The sequence below is a fragment of the Tursiops truncatus genome, chromosome 13 (assembly GCF_011762595.2).
Source record: "Tursiops truncatus isolate mTurTru1 chromosome 13, mTurTru1.mat.Y, whole genome shotgun sequence".
Taxonomy (NCBI): Eukaryota; Metazoa; Chordata; class Mammalia; order Artiodactyla; family Delphinidae; genus Tursiops; species Tursiops truncatus.
This window is the reverse complement of record NC_047046.1, coordinates 30,062,816-30,075,294: the sequence shown is the minus strand read 5'-3', so window position 1 is coordinate 30,075,294 and position 12,479 is coordinate 30,062,816. Positions and strand designations below refer to the sequence as shown.

The 12,479-nt window shown below is 49.4% G+C and overlaps 1 long non-coding RNA gene across 1 annotated transcript in view; it reads right to left on the bottom strand.

The window, feature by feature from the left end:
- Positions 1-11,983, bottom strand: part of LOC141276176 (uncharacterized) — a 46,618-nt gene extending 34,635 nt beyond the window's left edge. Inside the window, exons 1-2 of the long non-coding RNA XR_012325321.1 lie at positions 11,823-11,983; positions 9,953-10,046 (exon numbers count right to left, since the gene is read on the bottom strand). This is a non-coding gene — a long non-coding RNA (uncharacterized lncRNA). The remainder of the gene's footprint in view (positions 1-9,952; positions 10,047-11,822) is intronic.
- Positions 11,984-12,479: the final 496 nt, after the last annotated feature.

Genomic DNA, 12,479 nt, shown 5'->3' with positions numbered 1-12,479 from the left:
ATAGGAAAGAATGTCACATTTGAAAACAGATGCCCCTGTTGTTTCCTGGGTTTAAGCCTAAGTTACTTGCTCTGTAAAATTACAGTTGAAACCTGTGCTGCAGAGCAAGCAATTCCCTACCCTCCTATGTGGAGATGGGCTCGAATAGAATCTGAAATCATTCCAGATTTACACAGTGAGTGCCACAATCAGAATGTCACTGGGTTAGGGAATGGATGAATAATTTAGCTCACTAAAAGGTAATAACATTCAGAAAAGACCAGGCCTGCAAATTCCAGGAGGGAGTGACAGCCTGGAATAAGATGATCTCCTCCCTTCAATTAAAAATAAACTGACCCCAGAATCCAGACACCCCACTGTTTTGATAGGAGCACCGTTCAGACCTGAGAGCCAGAGAGAGGTCCGACCACCCCAACAGGGCGTACAGGAAGGTTATTTGATTTCAGTTCATCCAGCACTTTCTGGGCTCATACCAAGGCGGGAAAACCCTCACTGCCCTTGAGAGGCGTGTGGTTTGGTGGGGTTGACAAGGACACAGGGCTGTGACGAGGACAGGGGAAGCCCAGGGAGGCCCACTTGCCTGAGCTTGTGTTTGTGTGGGGTGCTGTGTGGTAGAAAATCGGGATCACCGGGTGGTATCTAAGAGAGCCTGGGTTCTGAGGCAGTGACTGTCGGGCGCTCCAGCAGCAAACCTGGGGATCAGGGCCGGAATCTCCCAAGGACAGCCGTGCTCTTACATCCCATGGTGCCTACACGTGTGGTGCTTCTCTGCCCAGGATGTGCTCACCCCCTTCATCCTCCTGGAAACTGCTGCTCTGCCATGAGGTGAGACGCTGGCACTGACACGGCCCCAGGGGTCCCGGTGCTGGTGGGTCCCCGTGCTGGCTCGTTTCCAGCATTATCATCACACCAGCAGTGAACACATCCTGTTGTGACTGCCACTCGCCCGATGCACTGGACGCTCAGCGACCAGAGAGCAAAGACCATGTTTTCTCTCCTCTGCGTGTGCACGGCCTGGCAAGCAAGGCTCTCAGCAAGTGTTTGTTGAAATGAGTGAGGCAGAGCTCCCCTCTGCTCAGGGAGAGAACTCGGCTTCCACCACCACACCAGGAAAAGGCCAGACACTCTAAAACATTACAGCTTGGGCTTCCCTGGTGGTGCAGTGGTTGAGAGTCCGCCTGCCGATGCAGGGGACACGGGTTCGTGCACTGGTCCGGGAAGATCCCACATGCCGCGGAGTGGCTGGGCCCATGAGCCATGGCCACTGAGCCTGCGCATCCAGAGCCTGTGCTCCGCGACAGGAGAGGCCGCAACAGTGAGAGGCCCGCGTACCGCAAAAAAAATAAATAAAAATAAAAATAAAATATTACCGCTTTTCTTGAGCCCATCAGAGAGGTGAACATAATTCTAGAGTGACAAGTCCCCTGAGGAAAGACAGGACACGCTGCTGACTCACCTCTGGCGGAGGGAGGCACGGCTGCCACAGAAATCGGGGGGAGGAAAACAGCTAAAATGGGAACAAATTCTTAAGTGTGGCCTCAGCATGACAATTTACAGTAACCAGATGCCCGGGCACAAGGATGGTGGTCTGCACTTGCAAACAAGCTCTTTTCCATGGCCTCTATCAGGCATCACTCAAAGATGGGGGCCGAGCAGGAGAAGGAAGGACCAGAGGAACCGAGAGCCCCCACGTCCCCGCACAAGCCTAACACAGGGTATGGAACCGCAACAGTCTTGGAGAGAGGCCCCCGCGAGGTGGGCGCAGGGGCACCCAGGAAACCCCCGACACCACGGACCCCATGGGAGGCACAAGCACCAGCAGCCCAGCGCTGGAGGGCAGGACAATGCAGCATCCAGGGAACCACAAACCCAAAGCCGACCTGTGCCGACATCACAGGCTGACCCCGCTCACCCACTGCCCGGCCAGTGCAGCCCCACCTCCAGTTCCTCTGCAGCTCTCAGAGCCCCTCTCCCCTTCCTGGCATTCTGCCTCAGAAATTCTACCTGCCTTCACCTCCCCTCTCCTCTGACTCCTCAACTCAGGGAGACCACTAGGCCCTGTCTGGGCCCCCCTTCCTGTGCTGCAGCTTGAAGACCCTCCAGGTGGTCAGTGGAAGCCATTGTGGGCTCACCTCACTCGTCTCCCCTCATTCAGGGCTGACTTTTCTGTGCTGCCTCTTGTCCAATGTCGAAACCACTGTCTCCTAGAGTTTGTCCAGCTGTGTAGTGTTTTATGGCTCTGATAAATCCGGCGCCAGTTACACCATCTTGGACAGAAGCCAAAGTTCACTTGACTTTTGACAAAGGTGCCAAAGCAACACAACGAAGAAAGGAAAGCCTTTTCAACAAATGGCATAGAAATAACCGATACGCAGAAAAAATAAACCTAAAAACCTACCTCCCAGTATACAGAAAATGTTAATAAAGCTTTTTGGGGAAAACATACATCTTTATGCCTTAAAAATAGGGAAACACTTCTTAGGCAATAAACAGAAAATAGTGACCATAAAAGAAAAAAAAAAGATAAATTAGACTTCATCAAAATTAAAAACTTTTGATCATCAAGTGACTGTTAAGAAAATGAATAGGCAAGCCATAGACGTAGATAAAACAGAAAACTAAAGACTAGAATCTAGGATAAATACGGAAATCCTGTAACTCGATAATAAAAAGACACCCAATTAAAATGGTCAAAGAATTGATCAGATACTTTAGGTATACAAATGGCCAATAAGCACATGAGAAATTGCTCAATACCACTAGTTGTCAGGGAGATGCAAGTAATTAAAACCACAAGAGATACCACTACACAGGCACCAGGATGGCTAAAATTAAAATCACTAACACCAAATGTTGGGGAGGAAGTGAAGCAACTAGACCTCATGTACTGTTGGAGGGTGTAGAGTGGTAGCTGGTAGTTTCTTGTAAGGCTAAACACATACCTACCCTATAGCCCAGCAATTCCATTCTAGGCGTTTATCCAAATGAAATGAAACATCTGTCCACAAAAGACCTATGAAAGATCACTCATATTTATAACATCCCAAACTGGAAACTCCCAGGTGCTCTCATATTTATAATATCCTAAACTGGAAACTCCCAGGTGTCCTCATATTTATAACATCCCAAACTGGAAACTCCCAGGTGTTGTCAACAGGGAGATGTATACACAAATTGCAGTATGTTCACACAGTGTGACAGTTCTCAGCAAGAAAAAGAAACAAATTAGTGATACACAAAACCACATGGATGACTCTCAAAAACATCATGCTGTGTTGAATGAAGCCAGACCAAAAAGAGCATGTGTTACTGTATGTACTGTGTGATTCCATTTATTTGAAATTCTAGAATAAGCAAAACTACTGTATGAAAAGTATCTATCTGAAAAAAAAAGAAAACGCTATGATACAAAAAATATCAGATCAGTGGTGCCTTTGGGGAGGGAGGAGCTGGGAATCATGGGAAAGTGTGTGAGGGGACTTTCTAGGGATGTGAACGTCCTGACCTTGACAGGTTGGAGTTTGGGTTACACTGATTTAGGCAGTTATCAAAACTCAAAAAACAACCATCTCAAAAGAAAAAACAAATGCATCCAAAAACGTACAAGTATTGATGGATGGAAAGAGGGATGATAAATAGATAAATATGTGAAAAAACAAGGGTGGTAATAGCAAAGTCTAGGTGGATGGTAGATGGGTGGTCATCTGAAGTTCCTTCAACTTTTCTTCATGTCTGCACATTTCATAATGTTAAGTTGATGTGGAAATTGACGGGCAAGATGCTAGTCTCAGCTAGGCCAGGATACTAGGGCAGAGACTCCAGCACCCGGTTATAGGACAGGACCGGTCAAATAAACACAGGGGATAACAGCAACAGCAGCCATCATTTATCAGATACTCACTGTGTGAGGCCCTGAACCCAGCACTTCTCAAAAGTCAGCTCATGTAAGCCTCCCAACAAACTCATCTGACAGCCAAGACGCTGAAACTTAGAGGATTTCTGTAACTCATCTGAAGTCCAACCCCACAGCTCGTAAAAAGCTGAGACATGGCTGGAGCCCTGCCTGCCAGGTCCCAGAGCTCGCCCACCACGCGGTCCAGCGGTCCACCTGCCACCTGCAGAGGGAAGATGAGCGCCTGCTTACTGAAACCAGCGTGTTCAAGGTCAGAGCGGGGCTGACAGCGAAGATGACATGGGGAGCCATCGAGAGTGCTCTAACTTTCTTCCAGTTGGGCAAACGATGGACTCCGGAGCTTAGGACCAGGCTGACGGCCTGACGGCCTGCAGGGTAAGCTCTCTGAGGGCAGGGACCATATCTCTCTCTCATTTCTGCTGTCACCCCACAGGCACAGTGCATGGCAAACACACTTACTGAACGGACGAATACATACATTGAATACATAAACAGGAATGCAGGCAGACATTATAAATTCACAAGCAGACATGTGACCACATGAATGGGAAAAATCATCTTTCTAGGTCAATCTTATTTCTCAACAAAACTGCAGCTCTGAGATTCCCCCCAAAGAATGTAACTTCTTTTGAGTGACTTATTCTTGGAAAGATTCTTCTTTTGCTGACACTGGAGGTAGTTTTCACACATTCTAACACAGACCAGGAAATCTGTAAGAGTTCTGAAACAGTCCCACAATTTTGACTTTTGGAATATCTTTAGAGATGGTTTAGGTTAGCAACTTACCAAATGTAGGAGGTAAGACTCTTTTTTTTCTTTTTTTAATTTACTTTTGGCTGCATTGGGTCTTCGTTGCTGCACATGGGCTTTCTCTAGTTGCGGCGAGCGGGCGCTACTCTGTTGCGGTGCACAGGCTTCTCATCGCGGTGGCTCCTCTTGTTGTGGAGCATGGGCTCTAGGCATGCGGGCTTCAGTAGTTGTGGCACGTGGGCTCAGTAGCTGTGGCTCGTGGGCTCTAGAGCACAGGCTTGGTAGTTGTGGTGCACGGGCTTAGTTGCTCCACAGCATGTGGTATCTTCCCGGACCAGGGCTCGAACCCGTGTCCCCTGCATTGGCAGGTGCGTTCTTAACACTGCGCCACCAGGGAAGCCCAAGGTAAGAGTCTTGTAATCACTTTTCTCCCTCTTTCCTGGGGAGGTTCTAACCCAACAGGAGTGACATGAATGAGGACCCCAGAGCTCTCTGCTTGCTCTACCCACAATCCCCAAGGAGAGAGCTGCTGAGGGAGCCTCCAAGGGCAGGGCGGTCAGGGTCCAGATCCTGGGCATCCAGTGAAGCCTGGTCTGCCTGAGCCAATCTGGGGACAGTGCTGTTTGATGGGCTGGGTCATGGAAAAGAATACCTCCCCTAAAGATAAACTCAAAGTAAATTTAGTCCATTCCCACTTTCTTCACCCAATGCTCCCAAGCCACTCTTTGAAGGAGATGGGAGCCTATTTGCTTCTTGGTACAAGAGGAATGGGCTCCTCATGGCATTTAACTAAGAGCCTCGTGGGCTCCACAGATGCTCGTGTGGGCCTGGATTTTGTCAGTGGCTGCTGGTGTTAATGTGGCTGTAGAACCCCATCTCAGTGGTTCTTCTCCCCTAGTCCTTACGACATGGCATTGTTTTATCCACATTGTGCAAACGACAAACTAAGACTCCAATCAACGGAATATTTCATCAAAGTCATGCAGCTGGTTCCAGGAAGAGCACAACGATGCTGCAGGCTGACCCCCTTGCCCAGGCGAGACGTCCTGCCCTCAGTGAGCTCCTTTCTCTGCCGTACATGGGTCTGTTTTACCCAATCCAGTCACTAAAGCACACCTGCTAAAGCTCACCGGAGGACAGCCTGGGAGTGTGTACTCAGCATTGTGGGTTGCTGACATTTAGTTCGTGACTTATTTAGGAAGCATCAGGCACTCCCTGAGACTTGATGTCAGATTTGGGGTCAATGACCTATCTCCAGAATATTCCCTGTGAGTCTGGGTGGGAAAAAAAATGCAGATCCCTACACCCTCACTGTGTGCCTAGTGTGTTCAGAGCAGTCCAGTCTTCTCCCTTTCTGCCTTTTCTCCATCACTCACGGGGAGGTAATGCAAGAGTCCCAGTGAGGCTGACCACCCTGTGAAGGAAGGAGAAGGGAGCTGGTCTCTGAGTGGAACAGACCTATCTCTTCTTTGCCCTTGCTTTCTCATTAACAAGTCAAGACTATGGTGCTGGCCAACTGGGGATCCAAAGCAGAAGAATTCACAGAGGAGAAAGTTGCTTTTTTAAAAAAAAAAACAAAAACAAAAACAAACTGGAATTATCTTGACAAAGTTTGGCAAAGCATACGGAGAGCTGGCCTAAAATGGCAGCCAGGAAGGGACAGAAAGGAACCATAACCTTTTAAAAGCCTCAATCATTGGCAAGTCTTCAATTTCTAATGCAGGGGGATGATAAATTATTCAAGTGAAATCATCCTGGCTTCCACTCACCGTGGTACAGGAATATTGATTCTCCCCTTACTAACCCACAGAGGCTTTCACTGTAAGAAGCCAGTGAAATGCAGGAGCGCAGCATTTCTGCTTCGGATCTTTTACCCCTTTCCTTACCCTGGATTTTGTTTGCTTTTCCCCAGGCTCCAGAAATGAACTATTCTTCCAGTCACTTCAGAAGGCACCGTGAAGATCCGTTATCTACACATATTCCACTATTGTGCTCAGGATTTTAGGTAACGAAGGACTAATTCAGAGCCCTCTGTCCCCACACAAGACCACGATTCCATTATCTGACATGTAGACCAGTGCTTTTTAAACTTCGATGTGCATGAGAATTACCTGGGGATCTTATTAAAATGCAGAGTCTGACTCACTAGGTATGACTGACTGGATAGTGGGCCTTTCTAATAAGCTCCCAGGCGGTACCAGTGCTGCTGGTCACGGATCACTCTTTGGGTAGCAAGACACTAGATGGCCATAAAAACCGAGCATAGCGACCCCCCCTCCCCAAGTCTAACCTGCACATCACACCAATGTCACATCCCTGCTCAAAACCCCTCAGTTGGAAATGCAGATGGCCAACAGGCACGTTGAAAGATACTCAACATCGCTAATCAGGGAAATGCAAATCAAAACCACAACGAGATACCACCTCATACCTGTCAGGACAGGTATAATCAGAAGGTCCACAAATAACAAATGTTGGCGAGGATGTAAAGAAAAGGGAACCCTCGTATACTGTTGGCAGGAATGTAAATTGGTGCAGCCACATGGAAAACAGTATGAAGGTTTCTCAGAAAGCTACAAGAACTACCATATGACCCAGCAATTCCATTTCTGCATATGTATCGGAAAAAAACCCCAAAACACTAATTTGAAAAGATACATGCACCCCAATGTTCACAGCAGCATTATTTACAATAACCAAAACATGGAAACAACCTAAGTGTCCATCAACAGATAAATGGATAAAGATCTCACACACACACACAGGAATACTACTCAGCCATAAAAAAGAACAAAATTTTCCCATTTGCAGCAACATGGATGGACTTGGAGAGCATTATGCTAAGTGAAATAAGTCAGAGAAAGACAAACACTGTATGGTATCACCCATATGTAGACTAAAAAATACAACAAGCTAGAGAATAAATCAGAAAAAAGCAGACTCACAAATACAGAGAACAGACTAGTGGTTACGGTAGGGGCAGGCAATATAGGGGTAGGGGAGTGGGAGGTACAAACTATTGGGTGTAAGACAGGCTCAAGGATATACTGTACTACACAGGGAATATGGCCAATATTTTGTAGTAACTATAAATGGAAAATTTTTTATACAATTTAAAAATTATATAAACAAAAAAATAAATCTGCAATGCAAAAATAAAAACCCCTCAGTTGCCTACTAATAAAATTCATACTCTTGCCTGACATTCAAGACCTTGTACAAATAGATCCTACCTACTTCTCTGCTTCCTAATCCTTTCCACTGCTCCTGTCTCATGATCTACATCTCAACCAAATGGAACTATTTGCGGCTTCCTAGACATTCCCTCACTCTGCCTTTATTCTGCTGCTTTTTCTACCCAGAATGTTCTTACCCAACTCCTTCCCAACTCCTTCCAAGTCCAGCTCAAATGCTGCCTCCTCTATGAAGCCCACAATGGTTCTTCCAGCCAGAAGTCATCCTCCTTCCTCTGACTTCCGATATGTCACTTTGTACCTACCTCTCTTAGGGATAATATTACCAGCTATCTTTCTTTTTATAATAAGGACCACAAGGGCGTCCTGCTACAACATTGGCTCCAGCTGGGGAAATGTCTGTGGGGCTCACCACAAGCAGTACAGGCCCAGATGAGTGCCCCAGGCATTCTTTTTTTTTTTTTTTTTTGGGCCATGCCGAGCAGCTGGCGGGATCTTAGTTCCCCAGGCAGGGATCAAACCCATGTCCCCTGCAGTGGAAACGCAGGGTCTTCACCACTGGACCACCAGGGAAGTCCCAGCTATCTTGTACAATGACTTGTGGGCACCATGTCTTTTATCTTATCTATACAATTGTTTACTCCCTACTTCCTTAAGGCAGGTTCTTGTTTGATTTATGCTTGTAGCTTATAGACACCTAGCACGATGCTGTGTATAACTGGACATGACTGTGTCTGTATTTATTAATTTTATTGGGTTATAATTTACATCAGTAAAATGCATTGATTTTAAGTGTACTGTTCATTCAATTTTACACTCAGGTAACCACCATCCAACAGAGACAGAGAACATTCCCATCAACCCAGAATGTTCCCTAGTTCCCTTTCCAGCCAATCCCTACCAACAACCAATCCCTAGCCAGAATGTAACTGCTCACATTTCTACCAGCCTAGATCTGTTTTGTCTCTTCTTGAACTTCATCATAAATGGAATCACACCACATGTACTCTTCTGCCTACCTTCTTTCATTCAACGTAATGTTTTTGAGATTCACCCATGTTGCCACATGTTAGAAACAGCCTCTTAAAGAATCCACTGATGGTGGGAAGGAAGCCCTGCTTTACTGGACTTCACACCAGCCCCGGGCTTCCCTGAGTCAATGGCATTTGGACTTCCTGGGCTTGCTTCTTGCCTGCTATCAGGTTGTTCACAAATCAAGGAACTCCCTTGAAGCCCTGTCGCTCTTGCTTGCGGGCACTTCTGCCTCCTCCACATCGTCTCTGTGCCTTCCAGCCACCTTCAGCAAGCAGACAGCTCCTGACTGTTTTCCCCACCACCCGCCCCTGTCCAGCTCCAAGGTTCTACGCTCCCATGCAGGGCCCCCATCTGTCAGGAGGAGATGTCATCTCCACTGTTTCTTTGCAAATCTGTTTTTCTTGAGGCTCAGCTAGAGTCACCTGTCCAGGGGCCTCTGGGCCCATGTCCTGCTATGGCTCATGTCCACATTGCCAAGAGGCAAGTGTGACTGGAGCCACACAAGAGGGAGAGGCTGCTGGCTCTGCAGCACTCTGGGCCGGCTACATCGTAGGGGTTCTCAGGTGATCTCACCTGATGATGATGGGCCGGCTCCCACCGGCCAATGCTCGTGATGCAGGGACGGTGGCTTCCTGGCTGGCAGAGTCACTCCGTCTGGTTCTCAGTGTACATTTGGGTGGACAAGCCCAGGTACTGCCCCCTCCCATCACAAGGCCCACAAAGGGCTTATGCTCATGCCTGTATCAACTCTGCCACAGTCTATGTCAGAACCGCCACTTCAGGGTGAGAACGAGGCCCAGCCTGGACAAGTCCTAAATCGCCACTCCAGAAAAGGAGATCCAGCCTGCACCCCAGACACTGTGACATCTGGCTAAAATGTGACAGAAGGAGTAGGTATCACCCCAAGGAATTATCTTAACTGGGAAGAACAAGGAAAGGACTCCAGAAGGTCAATTGTGTCACTCGAACTTTTAAAACTGTGCTGAAGTACACCATCTTCATCAGCTCGGGCACCATAACAAATACACCACAGACGGCAGGGCTTAAACCAGTCACTTACTTCTCACAGTTCTCGGGGCTGGACGTCCAGGATCAAGTGCAGCAGATCCACTGTCCCACGAGCTCTCGTCCTCATCTTCCTGTTGAGCCCTCACCTAGTGAAAAGCAGAGACAAGCAGCTAGTTCCCTCTCAGCTATTCTTATCAGGGCACGAATCCAATCAGGAGGGCCTTGCTCTCATGACTTAGTAACCTCCCCAAGGCCCCACCTCCAAATACCATCTCATTATCTCATTAGGGATTAGGGTTTCAACATGTGAATGGGGGCCTATAACATGATAATTAACAGTTCAGTGGCATTTTGCGCTTTCTGAGATGTCATTTGCTGAAGGCTCTTCTAGGACACGTGTAACTAATTGTGCAGAGCACTCCCTTAATCTTGCCGACCTGTGAAGTAAGTAGTATTATCCGTCTCAAGGAACTAAGGCCCAGAGAGGGTGGTGGTTGCACAGGGCATATGCAGATCTTGGGTATAAACCCCGTCTGCCTGCTCCAGGCTGGTCGCCTGCCGCTCTGTCACCCTGCCTTTCTGTCTGGCTCCTTGAAGGTGATTTCAATGTCTCTGAGCTCATATATCCCATCAAAGTGCTTACCGTGCTGACCACAAAATCCTTCCATCTAGTCACAGCACTTACGGAAAGGGAGCCGGGAAGGAGAGGATGGCTTTCCCTCTCCCTGTCCAGCTGTGGTCCCCACCCATCTGCACTGGCCTGTTGTGTGACTTGAGATTTGCAGAATATCAACGAGGCGTATGCAAAAATATTTTCCATTCCAGGGTTGTGACCTACCTTGAATTCCTCCCAACAGTCCTCGCAGCTAGAGTTTTGTTAAAGCGGAAGCATTTTAAGAAAAGGGAAGACATCTGGAACCATTATCTCCTATTAACACTGCAGCCATTTTGAGTTATGAATTACGAGGTCCAGCGCCAAGCCTGCTGGGATGGCCCCGGGGCCAATTATTTCAGAGAGAGGAGAAAAATGAGGGGAAGAACTGTAGCTTAGGATTCCACCCAAGAGCCCAGGGCCAAATGAGGCCCTGTAGTGAATTGTGGCTTCGTGGACGCAGTGTGAGAGGAGAGCAAAAAAGGCTGAAAGCAGCAGAGATGAGATTTACTTACTGGAGCGTTTTGCTGGGCACCTGTGTGGTGGGGCGTCAGAGGACGAGCTTTGAAATCAGGCAGGACAGGGGTGTCTGGACACCGGCTGGGTGCCCGGGGCAAGGTGCTGGAGCTCTCTGGAGCTCTGCTCCCACTGACCACGAATTGGGGACTTCAATGCCTTCCCTCCAGGGGTGGTGGAGGTGAGCCACTGTCGATCACGCACAGGGATGGCGCGGGGAGGTGATTAGGCAACGGCCCCTCATGAGCTGCGCGGAGACCCCACCGGGAAGTCTGGGCGCTGGGGACGGGCGGGGACCACAGGTGTCCGCCTCCGCTCCCTCTGCTTCACTGGCTTCCCCACCAGCCCTGGAGGCGGCCTAACCTGGGATGCAAGGCCCAGCCTCTCGGCAGAAACAGCCGTGACCACGCACCTGGAAACTATTGCTATGATTTGGTCTGTCGGGTTTGGCTTCTGACCGTGAACCGGTGGTGAGAGGCCCTCGGCGTTCGCGGAGGAATGAGCCGGTCAGCCCGGAACCTCAGGCCGCGGTGGCACTGGGAAGGGCCAACCTCCCCGGGGGCAGAGCCCCCCTGAGGAGAAAGCTGTGACCTTTCACTAGCGGACACATGAGCCAAACCAAGAGCAAAGGGAAACAGAATCCAGAAGAGGTGGCGTCAGGGTCCGCGGTGGCCACTCACGTTGTCACTGGCAAACCCCATTAACAACTCACGAGAAATAAAACTAGAACCTGGGGGAAAAAACAAAGTCTAACCTTGTTTCGTGTGCGCTGAGTCTAGTTCACCAGCTCCCAGAGCACCGCGTGCAGGCGCCTCGCAAACCGCCAACACCTCAGACCAGGCTTCCTGGTGCAAAACCGCGGCGCCGACAGCTCTGCTCAGGGCCGTGTGCAGAAGGTCCGCCCACCACGCCCAGTTTAAGATGGCGGGCGGGCCGCGTGCAGAGACGCTGCGCCCTGCTCCGTGATCAGGGGCGGGAGCAGCAGCTGCGCCTGCAGACGGCCCCGCCCCTCCCCGCCCCTCCCCGCCCCTCCCCGAGGACGGGACCCCTGCAGAGCAGCCTCGCCCACCGCCTGACTCAAGATCACGTACTCCAGAGCCTCCTTTCATTGGCGCCAGTGACACCGGCAGGAGGACCCTTGTCGGGGCCGGACTAGGAGGCTGGGTAACAAGATCTCAGATGGAATTTCAGAAGTGATGTGGAAAGTTTTCTTCCTCACTCAGGAGGGACCACGATGTCCCAGAGAGGAGCCCAGCCCCGAGAATCCAAGTAGCAATGGAACCAATGTGGGAAAGTCCAAAAGTCTGGGAACCCTCCAGCGTGGGCTCTCTGGAGAAGGAGGGAGGTAGGAGAAGCGCCTGGCACAGCGGGCGGGGCAGCCCCTTCAGTTGTGAACCTGAGCTCCACAACC